The following is a 12,655-nucleotide window of genomic DNA, read 5'->3' as shown; positions in this document are numbered from 1 at the left end:
GATAGAAAAAGACTGCATGTAAAAATAAAGTAGTAATTTCCACTGTCTGTTGGTTACCCATTCGTGTGGTTGTGACCTATTTCACAGGCACAAATTTCTGTAAATAACCTACTTCTGTAGGCAGGTTACTGACTAAAAGGTCTGACTGGAAGTCAAATGACTATCTAACTCCATCAGTGGCCAAATGAGTCACCAATAGTCTCTTGGCCTTTCTGTAGGGTAGTTCATCCCTTTGTAACATAGAAATAATAATAATGATAATGATGATGGTGATAATAATAATAATAATAATAATAATAATAATACTTGTTTCCTTTGTAGAAGCCCTTTTAGATCCAGTGATGAGAAACAGTATCCAAAGTTAGAGATAGTTGTTTCTTATAGTCTGAAAACAATAATATTTCTTCATAGTTTTGGAGAATCAGAATATTTGTAGCTTTAGGGAATTACTTTCAAGTAGAAATCCCCTTATTTATGACACTGTTTTTCAAAATGTGTCCACATCTTAGTGACAGAAGCCAGGATGTATTTGAGGGCATAGCTAGTTTAATCCAGTGTCTAATCCAAGTACACTTTAAAAAAAAAAATGTTGGTTTGAGGCATTAGTCATTTAGGAGAAGCAGAGACCTCAGACATGCAAGAAAGAAGGAGGAAGTATTGAATACGCCTTCAGACTGTTCATAGAGACCATAAACATATCCCCTATATGCCATGTGATTTTGACCTTCCCCTTTCTGGCAGTGTCCTGGTGTTGTACTTTGCTGTTCTCAGATCCGAGGTACCTGCAGCAAGGTGAGATTAGATGACTTCCTTGGGACTGCTCCTCTTGTTGGTGGAGGACCATGGCAATGATGCTGCTCAAACAGACCCAGCTGGGATTGACCGCTCTCCTCTGCGGCTGGGTGCTTATGCTCCTCCTAATCCAGAGTTTAGTGCAATGCTTCCTGAATCTATAAGTGGACTACTGGGGGAGATGGCAAGGAAATTGGGCAAATCCCAGCCAAGGGTGAAAGTCTGTGAGGGCATTGGTTTGCTCCCTTGTGGTAACAGCAAAGGCAGGGCTTCTTTCCATGCAGCTGCATAGAGGGATGCATGCATCTCTCCTTGGATAACAAGGAAGGCCTGAAGCAAGATAGGGGATGCAGGAAACAGTACAGGAAACCATGAAATAAATCAGTTTGGAGCTTAAGGGCTCCCCTCCTATGGGATTTCAAGGTGTCAGTTCAGCATGGCCCCAGCCCTGCCTTCATGCTGCCTCAGGCACCTGGCGGTGATGGGGAGGGCCACCAAGAAAGCCAAGGGATTTGAAATGGCTTCTCTGTGGAAGAAACATTTTAGTCTTTGACGGATGTATGAAAGGTATGAGGATACGGTGATAATTACCTTCTGCTCCATTAGTGAGTGACTAGGGAGGATATTAAATGGCAGATATTAAGCTTAAACATTTAAATGTCTGCAGGATTGGATAACTTCCAGGAATTGGCCAAAGAGCTTTCTGAACCATTAGTGTCGACACAATGAAAAATAAAAAATGGAACACTGAAGACATTGAAAAGGTTTGGAAAAAAGCCAATCTTTTAAATGAGTAAATGGAATGAGTGGGGCAGTAAATGCTCCTGAACCTACATCCATCACTGGAGGGAATGGAGTGGCTGGTACAGGATGCAATTGACAAAGTGAAAGGTCCTAGCCTTCATCACAGGTTGATTATAAACCAATAGTAATTGCTACTGTACAAAATGATGGCAGCCCCCTACTGAATGAATTAACTGGGGAACTGTGGAGTGCAAAGGCAACCATACTTGGGAAACTGTTGTCCATTTGCAGCTGAACCTGAAAGAATCTGCTGTACACATGGCACCCTTCAACACAGCGTTTCTCTGAAAAAAAATCCTGAAATTGTCACAAGTCAAGTGTGGGACTGAGTTTTCTGCTTGGTGTAACACTAAGCAGTCATATGAACAGGTTAGCTAAATATGTTGAGCTAGGCTGTTTATCTGTCACTGAAATGTGTATTTCAAAGCCACCAACAGACAGATCTTGAAATAAAGAATATAAGCCACAAGGGAGGCTGTGGAGTGCTGTGGTTCCTAAAAGAACAGGAGAGATCTATGAATATGCCTAACTGAACATAGGCTCCCTGTGCCATGCTCTGCTGGGGATATCAAATATGTTCCTCAGAGACAGAAGGCAATATACTTAAATGTTCAAGTCTGTCTGGTCTCACTCATAAAGAAGGAAACTAGTGCAGTTGAGTTCTGCCTCCCACTGCTCCATATGTAAGTGTGTGTCATGCATTTTTAGAAATAGATAGCTGCTACTATGTGTTAAATACTACTCTATAGATGGCATGAAACTGCCAAAACTGTTTTAAATTGGGTTAAGACAGTAATTTGTTTATTCCTATGGTACTATTCCTGCTGTAGATTCAAGACCTACAGCAAATCAAAAATCAAAGCTGAACAGCCCTTCCTGTTATGCCATGGACAAAATACAACTGAGTCTGCTAGTGGCTTACTTTTTATTTGCTTTTTGCTATTGAATAAAAAGATGAGCACTCCTTTCAAGGGATAGCCCTGAGCTTGGGTTCCCGGTGGTCTGGTTACATGTCTTCCTCATGAGCTATCTTTCTTTGTTAGAACTGGTCCAAACAGCTACAAAATAGTTAACTCAGACTCTTGCAAATTATTTAGTGTATGTCCTTGGGCTGTCTGCAATTCTAGTTTAACAAAATTATCTGAATTCATTACAAGAAGATGAGTTCTAATGTTGTGTGAAGGCTGTTACGTCTGAGAGACTGTGAGCAGCGCACCTTGTTAAGTAACACAAGGGACTTGACTTCCAGGCTCAGGTTGCCTAAAATAAACTCAACATCTCATACATTCCCACCTAATGCTCCCCCCGCCTCTGTCCCTAGACAAAGTCAGTCTGTGTTCATGCAGTGCCCATTTTGTGCAATCCAGCAGCAGACCTCACGTTAGATGGGTGACGAGGAATTGGCTCTTGCTCCTTCTTTGCCAGCAGTGGACTCTGCAGTACTTGCAGAGCAGGCCCTGGTGGCCCAGGTGTCACAGGGACGTGGAGTAGGACATGGCCACCCTGGTCTTCTCCCCCAACATCTTTCTTGTGGCCAGCATTGACTGGGACTGTGTCTGAAGGCATGAATTCAGATTAACTCCTTCTTGCAGCTTGGCAACACAATGGGCATTTTGAGGTCACAAATATTCTTGAAAAGCACCCAAGTAATTGTGAGGGTTTATTCCTTTTGCACTAGAAATGGGGTGTAAAAGCAATACAGTTTTTGGTGTGGCAGCAAACGTGATCTGAAGAATCAATGCAGATTTCTCACAGCTTTCTGCAGGTTTCTTTGTGAAACAATGATGTGACATTTGGAAGCATTTTAGTGCCATTAGTGCATATTAGTGGTATTATTTTTTGGTCATAAGCCATATGCCAGAGATCTTCCATAGGACCAGCATGCAGCCAGCAGGGCTGTGTGTGGACTCTGGGGTATACTGTACATTAAAATATATGACAGGACCCAGACCATGCTCTCTCATGAGGAACATGCTGTCAAAGGGTGGCCTCAAATTTGCAAAAAGAGAACCTGAAATATTTTGCTTCTGCTTTGCTGCTTGAGAGCCCTGAATGAGAAAGCAGAAGTCTTTACATTATTCACTTCAAGTGTGATTTCCAACCCGCCCCCTCTTTTTTTTTCTTTTGGTCCAGCCACAAACTTAATTCTCAATTTCCTGAATACTGATGCAAGGTCTGTGCTTCGCAAATGGTGCATTTACAGTGTGTCAGCCAGCTGTGCAGGCAGGAGGAGGGACGTGCAGCTGATGGGTTTACCACGGAAATTAGGGGGAAGGGTATTAGAGTGTTTCTCTGGGGAGTGGAGAGGCTCCAGTGAGAGCGTAATGACCCCTGGAAGAGGCTGGTGCCAGGAGAATTGGTGCAAGCAGAGGCGGAAGGAAGAGTAGGCGACCCGAGGGACTGTGTGTCGTGCTGGGGGGAGGTGCACAAGTGTGAAACTTGTTTTTGCTGCCTTCAAGTGTTGCAGATGTTCCTTTCCTGGGATTAGACACTGGGAAAAGAGCAATGTGTAAAACCTTCAGCTTTATTAGTTATTAATATTATCATCATAATTATCTAACTGTTGTGTAAAAGTGCAAATATTTATTCAGCTTTTACTCTAGTATATTTCAACCAGACTTGTGGGTTTGCAAATTAGTGAAATCATAGGATCCGTCAGACATTTTACAAGCACAAATGCGATGATAACATCTAATTGCAGGGATCTGAGACAGTCTGACTGCAGATGGGATGCTATTAATCTCTTTCTGTCTGTTACAGATGTGTCAGAAAATTGTCAGGACAGTGTTAAAGACACTCCAAATCTGTGTGGTGTAGCAAACCATTAGGTCCTGACTTGGCAAGGATTTAGTCCGTGCTTAGGCTGATGCATTTGCAAACAGTCTTGTGGCAACAGTGCTTTCAAGTCACTTCTGTGAATTGATAACCTATATAATCTAACCCAGGCACAGAAATGGTTGAAGGAGCAGTATCCTGAAAAGTAACAGTTATCTTAATACATCTCATCACAATACATGGAAGGTGCTGGAATACTAGCTATATTTGATTCTAAATTGTGACGGTAGATACTGTGTCAGTCAGACTGACATTGTTGGATGGCTGATTTGCTTCCATAGCAGTTGTTTGTTCTTTAATTCCCGGTAATGATCACTTTCATGCTTACAAAGTCCTGGCTGCTTTCAGCTTTCAATGGTAATACCTCCTGTAGGTGCCTGCCAGAGGAATCCTCAGCATAAGCTTTGCTCTCTGAAAGTCAGGGGCATTATAGTGAAATAGGGAACCTTTTCCCTTATTTCTTACTGGTTCTGCAAAGCATTGTTTAGGCTCAGGTATGCAAAATCTATCCTATTTTTACCATTTTTTTATGCAGACGGTAAGTTAATAAAAGAGAAAGCGATGTAATTAATTCAGAAAAGTGATGTCAGTGGAAACCTTTTAGGTGTGTTTAGTGTAGCAGTGACCAGTAAGCACACGTTCAGTCTGGTTTCACCGTGAGACATGGATGGCCTGCCCACCCGTGGCTGCAAGGGAAAGCCCGGCGCTAAGGGAAGCCTTTCCACAGCTCCGTGCAACTCGCTTGAGGAGCTGCGCTCAGCCCATCTGCAGGAGCGTAACCCGTGGGTGACACCTTGTGAGCAAAGCCGGGGAAGCCTCGGCTGCCAAGCTCCTTCCTCAGCAGAGCTGCCGGTGCAAACCTTGCGGGAGCAGGGCTGCCTCTTTCTGTTATTTATATTTATCCTTCCTCCGCCAGGAGGGTGGGGAGAGCAGCGCTGGTGGAAATGAAGGTGTGGAAATGAGCGCTGCCGGGACACCAGTGGGAGCCAGCGGTGGGGAGAGCCCGCAGCGGCACTCTGCCTGGCTGTGGCACCCACTAAGGAAAAACCAAGAGCTCGTCTTTGGTTACAGTCATCCTTTTCTGATGAGTTGCCTGGCAGTTTAGGGTTAGAACAGTTTTTTCAGAGTGGTCTTGCCTAGCTGGTAATGATATACACAAGGCTGAAAACTGCCAGTGGCAATGACTGTTATGTGCTCTGTTTTACCAAATACCAAGGCCCACACACAAACAAAAAAATGTTTGGCTTAAAGATTATTTATTTATTTATTTATTTATTCATTCATTTCAAAATTTAAAAATTTTACTGTTGGTCTATATATTTCATTCACTTTCAGCTTTTTTTTCCTCAAGCTATGAGGGTCAAAAAGCCTTAATTCAAAATACAAAAAGCTTCTCTCCACTATCATGAATCCTGGAACTGGGAGATTTAAAATTGCAGAAAACATGCAGAGTTTCAGCCAGTCTGCTAATCCTGTTTTGCACATGTGGAACTAGGCCAAGCACAAAGAGCTTTACCATTTTGTTCAGGGTTACATATAATTTCAAACAGAGTTAGATGTGCTGATGTCCAGATTACTAAACAAGCCTTCCTCTTCTGAAAAACAGAGATGACAAAATTCTTACAGCATATTCCCCATTTCAAACCACAACATGAGGTTACTTGGCCACCACTCTCTTTAATCCTTACTAGCAAACACCAAGGTATATTTATGATTTCTGGGCTTTTCTTCAGTAATTGTCTTATTTTTTTACAGTTGCTTCTATGTTCTGAACAACAACTGCTTGTCACACAGTGCTGTGCAATGGAAAAGATCTCTGTAACAAATTTGGTCTTATTATTGTTGACATTTTATAAATGTCATTGTCAATGTCCCCTGACTTTCTTAAGCAGCTAGGAGTGGGCCACTTCTCCAGATGCATGTATCTTAAACACTGAATAGAAACAGAGTTAAGTTGAATAACTGGTAAGTGAGGTTCACATCTTCCTCCTATTGTATCCACACAGACTGGAGCTAAGGGAAACTATATTTCTAAAAACGTGATGCCATTCTTAGATTTAGAAATACACATTGAGGATCCCTCCCAGAAAGGTGGGAGGCACCTCGTGGTGTGCTGAGGGTTTGAAGACATACCTATTTTAACCACTAGAGGTCCGTTTCACACAAGTCCTTTTCAGAATAGAGAGCGTATTCCATATTAGTACCAAAATTTTAAACCCTTGCATGCTAGAACATATATTTCAACAGATATTTAAACTATTTTGATTTAAGTGACTGGTATGAGAATGCCACCTGAAAAGATAACATGCATTTTTTGTTTTCTGGTATTTCTTGCAATAACAGGTAGATCTTTTTTTCTTCTTTTAAACACTCATCAACTCAGCAGATTACTGAAGAATACTAAACAAGAAGATACACTACTGTGTATCTGCTGGTAATTTGATTACTGATTTCTCACTGCTGGTAATTTGATTACTGATTTCTCACTCCTAAATATGGAGGATGAAGTCACTGCAAGATAAGTGACAAAAGCCCACTCTGGCATCCTTATCTTTTTCTCAGAATGTTTGGTGGCACAAGTCACAGGAGTTCGCTAATGGCCCCTCTTTTCTATATTAGACAAATTACAGAGACAGAGCCCCATACTGGGAAATGAAACACTGTGCCCTAAAATGAATTATCAAATGAAGAGCTGTGAGGAGAGGAGTCACTATGCAGTAAGTTTGTCTGTGACTTTGAAGAAGCCTCTCCAGTCAAAGATGCTGTGCATGGCTTTGGGTACACAACTACAGAAAGAGTCTGAAGGGTAGGGCTTGGTGGGTGCAAGTTGAAGGGCCAAGATCTTATTCCTCCAGTATGTTGGTATTTGTCCCTCAGCTTCTACTAGGCCTGTACACCAAACTGAATGGTCGCCAGTGTGAGTGTCTAGAGCAATCTCAGACTTTCAATGCCGCTTTTCTAAAGCTCAGCCCAGTTTGCCCGCTATAACTGAGCCTTGAGAGTCCAGAGTGCACAGTCTGCATCTGTAAAACTGAACAGAGCACCAAATGCAGTGCACTGTTCTGCCTGGGCAAACCAGGGAACAGGGGCTCCTGCCTTCTGTTGCTTCTGCCTCTGTTTATTCCGCTGGCAGAAAAATCTTTGCTCAGTGTTGTCCTACACCCCAGTTTCCATTCCCTGTCAGGGCTGTCAGAAGATATCCCTGGGCATATCTCTGGTTGGAAATACAGGCCATGCTTGACATCCTCTCTCTTCAGGCATTACCAGCAGGGAGCTCCACTCCTCACCAAACCCCAGTATGTGTTGCACTTGAGAGACTCCTGCTCAGACACTCTGCTTCTCCTGCTTATGGCAGGTAGTTGGGACTGGGGAAGCTGCATTCTGGTTCTGTGTGGAGCAGCCCTGCATCTTTCACTTAAGGCTTGTTGATGACGAACAACATCAGGTGTCAGGGGCTAGGTGTAAGTCACTGCTGACAGAGCTGGTGTAGATACTGAATTATGCTACTGAATTTTTAATTGTCAGTAAGAGTGTCTACCTGATGTCTAGGATCATACACAAACTGACTGGAACCAGAGAAGTTCTAGGTGTTCACACTTTCTGAAAACAGTGTCATACCCATGCCCCAGACAGTAACTGATCACAACACGTGCCTCAAGAGTAGGCTACCAGCCTAGAGTAGGTTACACGTGCCTCAAGAGTAGGCTACCAGAAGAAATACCACTTCTTATATACGCCATCTGTGTCCTTGCCTACCACACTTTTCCCACACCAGATGAACAACTAATGTCTAGGTGGAAACCCATGATTTAGGTTTGAACTAAAATCCCATTCTCAGTAACTGAGGTATCAGGCTATATGGGGAAATGACAAGGAATTAAACATAGCAACATAAGAAAATAAAAACCAACAGAGCAACAGTGACAGCTTAGCCAGGTGGCACACACATCATTTAATTAAATTAGTTAAAACTATCTCAGTGAATTTCAAGATGGACAATTAACTAGTAAAACATGATAGCAAGGAATAATAGTCCTGCAGTTCCTTCGTACTCAATAGCTCTCCACTAGGCCTTTTGTCCTATACACTGTGAAACTGCATCTGAATGTTATGTTGTATTTCTGTACATTCATCAAGTGTCACCACTTGCTTTTTGTAACCTTATCCATCAAAGACTGCAACTGGATTTCACTTTATGGGGTCATTCATGGCTCACTTCTCACTATGATATTTGGAGCATTTGATTAACAAGATCTCGAAGAGGAAGTCTGAACTTTGAGATACATAGTAGTTTAATTCATGTGCTTCTTTATATCTAAAGAAAATACCTCTGCTCATCTTTGTGGGTGAAAAGGAAAGAGAAGAATTGTCCATTTTCTAATTTTAAGCTTTTCTGATTTTTACTGTCACAAAGATTGGATACAAATGTTTTGGTTTGATGTTGCTTGTGAGCAAGGAAAATTAGCAGTGAAGAGATGTCTCAGCAAGTAACTGAGGCCAGTAAAAATTTTTTATGCTCTTACCTTTCATTTGTTTTAAAGAAAAGGGTGAAGGGAAGGTAACCCTGCCTTCATCAGATCTCATTTCTTACCTATTTAGATATAAGCCAGTTTCATAGATTTTCTTTTTAAAAGCAAGAAAAAGCATATGGAAAAATTCAGAGTTGCGCATTTAAGGGTCTAGGCTGGCCATCTGAATTTTCATTCTCTGGTTGCCCATTCTGTTACTCCTACAACAGAAGACATCAAAGGACTAACAAAGAGTCAGAATATTTAGCTCAGTTTGGCACATCTCTGCTGAGATATGAGACACTCTTGACATAGGGAAACACATCTGCAAGTTACAGAATTGTTGCTGTTTGTTTTGGGTTTGTTCTGTTCTCCCCCATTGTTATGCTGAAGGGTCCTGATTCAGTTAAATGTCAATCCCCAAACCCCTCCCCAGTTTCCATAGTTGCGGTATGTATCCTTTTAGTTCTCCACCCCCGGTTGCCTGCCTGTCACTCGGCACCCCTGCCTCTTTTTCCAGAAACTTCTGGCCAGGGTGTCGGGTGATTGGCTCAGGGATCGGGGCCCCTCCCTTAGTTATGTATGATTGGTTTTGTCATTATGTCAATCTTCAATGTATCCTTCCCTTCTCTCTCCTGATTTGTTACCACCCCCCCCACTTTCCTTACAAACCGAGGTTTTCCCCTCCTCAGGGCTCTCAGCCTCGGGATTCGCTGGGGGTGTTTGGTCCCTCTGGGGCCCAATAAACCTGATTGCACCGAGAGACTGAGAGACGCCTCTTCCTTCTCCTGCGGGTTGGAGTTTCTGTGGCCAACATCTACAAGGCAGATTATTGCCTTAGGCGTGGTACCTGACCATGAGTTGGGGAAGCACCACATCGGCTGTAGACGGGCTGGTCACCTAGCCTGGGCGTGCTCTACCGGTCACACCGCGCCAGTTCTGATGCCCAACGTGGGGCACCTCTGGACTGCTCCTGACCAGCACAAAGGTCGGTAGAGTGCCTAAGGACACTGTTTGCCGGACCCCACGGACGGGATTCATTGGAATCCCATTTGGCCGCGGAACTACCCCAGGGTAGAGCAGACCCTGTTTTAGGGGTGGCGCTCCCCGGGGATCAGAGACGGTAGCTCTGCTCACCCGAAGAGTCATCTCGTCTGCAGGACCCCGACGTTTCAGTTTTTTCGTTAGCCACCGCTGGATTTCGTGAGTTTTTTCTCTTTCTCTCTCCCTGTCCCCCTCTCTTCAGTGTTTCGTCACTGCCCGGTTCTCTATTTTTCTTCGGACAGCGACTGGTGGGTGGCTCCCTTATTCCTTTTCTTTCAACTTTTGCTGGAATGGGGGGGCTTTGTAGCAGCTGCTGTTGTTAATATCTAAAGTATGGGTGCAAAGTTTTCAGCAGCCCAGAAGGGGCTTTATAACCAAGTTGTGGGTATCCTTGTTGGGGGGGGTTTCAGTGTTCAGAAATCTGAAGTTAAAAAAGTAGTTCGCTGGTTACTTTCCCAGTTCCCTGAAGTCTGTCCTGACTTAATCGGAGATCCTGCTTTTTGGCAGAGGGTGAATAACAGGTTACTGGGCTCCTATCAGCTGGAGACGGGCTGGTCACCTAGCCTGGGCATGCTCTACCGGCCACACCGCTCCACAGAATCACAGAATAAATCAGGCTGGAAAAGATGTCTAAGACCATCGAATCTAACCTTTGACTGATCACCACCCTGTCAACTAGAGCACTGGGTAATGCATCTAGTAATTTCTTGAACATCTCCACAGTGATTCCACCATCTCCCTGGGCAGCCAATTTCAATGTTTAACAACTGTTTCTACCCTGAGTTTAGCTCAGCTATTAGCATGGCACTAATAACACCAAGATTGTGGGTTCAATCCCAATATGGGCCATTCACTTAAGAGTTGGAACTGATGATCCTTGAGGGTGCCTTCGTACTCAGAATTTTCTGTGAAGAAATTTCTCCTGGCGTCCAACCTGAACTTTCCTTGATGCATCTTGAGGCTGTTTCTTCTTATGGTTGCCTCCTGTCAGGCAGTTGTAGAGAGTGATAATGTCTCCCATGAGCCTCCTTTTCTGCAGACTAAAGTCACCCTAAAAGTTGGGCAGAGAAGGAAGGGATTGAGAGCAGCCCTGTGAGAAGGACTTGGGGGTGCTGGTGGGTGAGAGGCTGCACATGACCCAGCCATGGGCACTCCCAGCCCAGAGAGCCAAACGTGTCCTGGGCTGCATCCAGAGCAGCGTGGGCAGCAGGGGAGGGAGGGGATTCTGCCCCTCTGCTCTGCTCTGGTGAGAGCCCACCTGGAACCCTGCATCCAGCTCTGGGGTCCCAGCACAGGGAAGACATGGACCTACTGGAAAGAGTCCAAGGAAGGGCCACTAAGTTGATCAGAGGACAGGAGCACCTCCCCTACAAAGACATGATGAGGAAGTTGGGGCTGTTCATTATGGAGAAGAGAAGGTTGTATGGAGAGCCCACAGGAACCTTCCAGTGTATGAAAGGGAATACTGGAGAAGGGATCCTTTGTCAGGATAGGACAGAGAGTAATGGGTTCAGACTGAAAGAGAAGAAAATCAGGTTAGATATATAGAAGAAACTATTGATTGTGAGGGTGGTGGCTCTATTTACTGTGGGGCACTGGAATAGATTGCCCAATTCAAGGCCAGGATGGAGGGAGCTTTCAAACTGATCTGATGGAAGGTGTCTCTGCCCATGACAGGAGCAATGGAACTAGATGGTCTCAAATTCCCTTCCTGACCAAACCATTCTATGATTCTGTGACCTGCCTTCTTTGTGAATTACATTTCTTCATGCTGCAGAATTACCAGTGAAATGAATAATTCTGACAGCACCTGAGCTTAGGAAAGATTTTGCTCTTTTTTCCGTTTAACAAACAGACAGCTCTTCAGTGATCTTCTTAAGCACTTGACTTTTAACATTTCTGGGCATCTCTACAAAATACCAGTACACCACAAAAAAAATTGCTGATTAAGTTATGTAAAGCTGTTAAAAAATTCACTTCGGCATTGTGTGGAGCCATTCACTGGGAAAACTAACATCATCATTCAAATTTCTCTTTAATGTCATCTGTTTGGGCTGGAGAGATAGCAAAACAAGGCTGTTTTTCAGCAGTTTTATTCTGCTGGAGGAGAGGGACCCATATGCAGGCATTAGCAGATATGGCAGAAAAAAAAATTAAGGAACTAAGGTAAGTAGGGATTAAAACCAGCTATATTATAAAAACCTCCCGTTTTTATTTGTAACTGAGCCTTACTTGAGATTCATTTTGGCATCATCTGGAAGACTGTGAATTGGCAGCATCTGGAAGACAGTGCTGAGTGAATGGAGAGATAGAATCTGGGATTTTTTATTTGCCCCCCTTTCTTCTGGCTTGAATTAGTAACAAATATAATTTTTTGTGTCACTTATGTAATTTTCCAACCTTCCATCGAAAGCTACCCTATTAAGTAAGATTTCCAGGCATTCCTGGACAAGGTGTGTTCTCAGGAATAGTAAATTTGACGCTGCAGACTTCCTGGCACACAGGCTTCAATTGAACATGCATGCACAATCTGTCCAGTTTGGCCAGAAAACATAGGATGTACTGAGCAGGGTGTTACGCAGCCGTAGTGCATATGGGCTGTGAATGTGTCTAGGATTACCAGTCACACAGCAGCCAGTCAGAGCTGCTGTGAATGCACAATAAGCTTTCAG

The 12,655-nt window shown here is 43.6% G+C and overlaps 1 long non-coding RNA gene across 1 annotated transcript in view; it reads left to right on the top strand.

Moving 5' to 3' along the window:
• The window catches only part of LOC143691961 (uncharacterized), a 34,310-nt gene extending 23,810 nt beyond the window's left edge, over window positions 1-10,500 (top strand). Inside the window, exon 7 of the long non-coding RNA XR_013179779.1 lies at window positions 9,632-10,500. This is a non-coding gene — a long non-coding RNA (uncharacterized LOC143691961). The remainder of the gene's footprint in view (window positions 1-9,631) is intronic.
• Window positions 10,501-12,655: the final 2,155 nt, after the last annotated feature.

The sequence above is a fragment of the Agelaius phoeniceus genome, chromosome Z, assembly GCF_051311805.1.
Source record: "Agelaius phoeniceus isolate bAgePho1 chromosome Z, bAgePho1.hap1, whole genome shotgun sequence".
NCBI classification, from domain to species: Eukaryota; Metazoa; Chordata; class Aves; order Passeriformes; family Icteridae; genus Agelaius; species Agelaius phoeniceus.
Note: the sequence above shows the minus strand (reverse complement) of the source record. Positions and strands in the feature narration are given on the sequence as shown.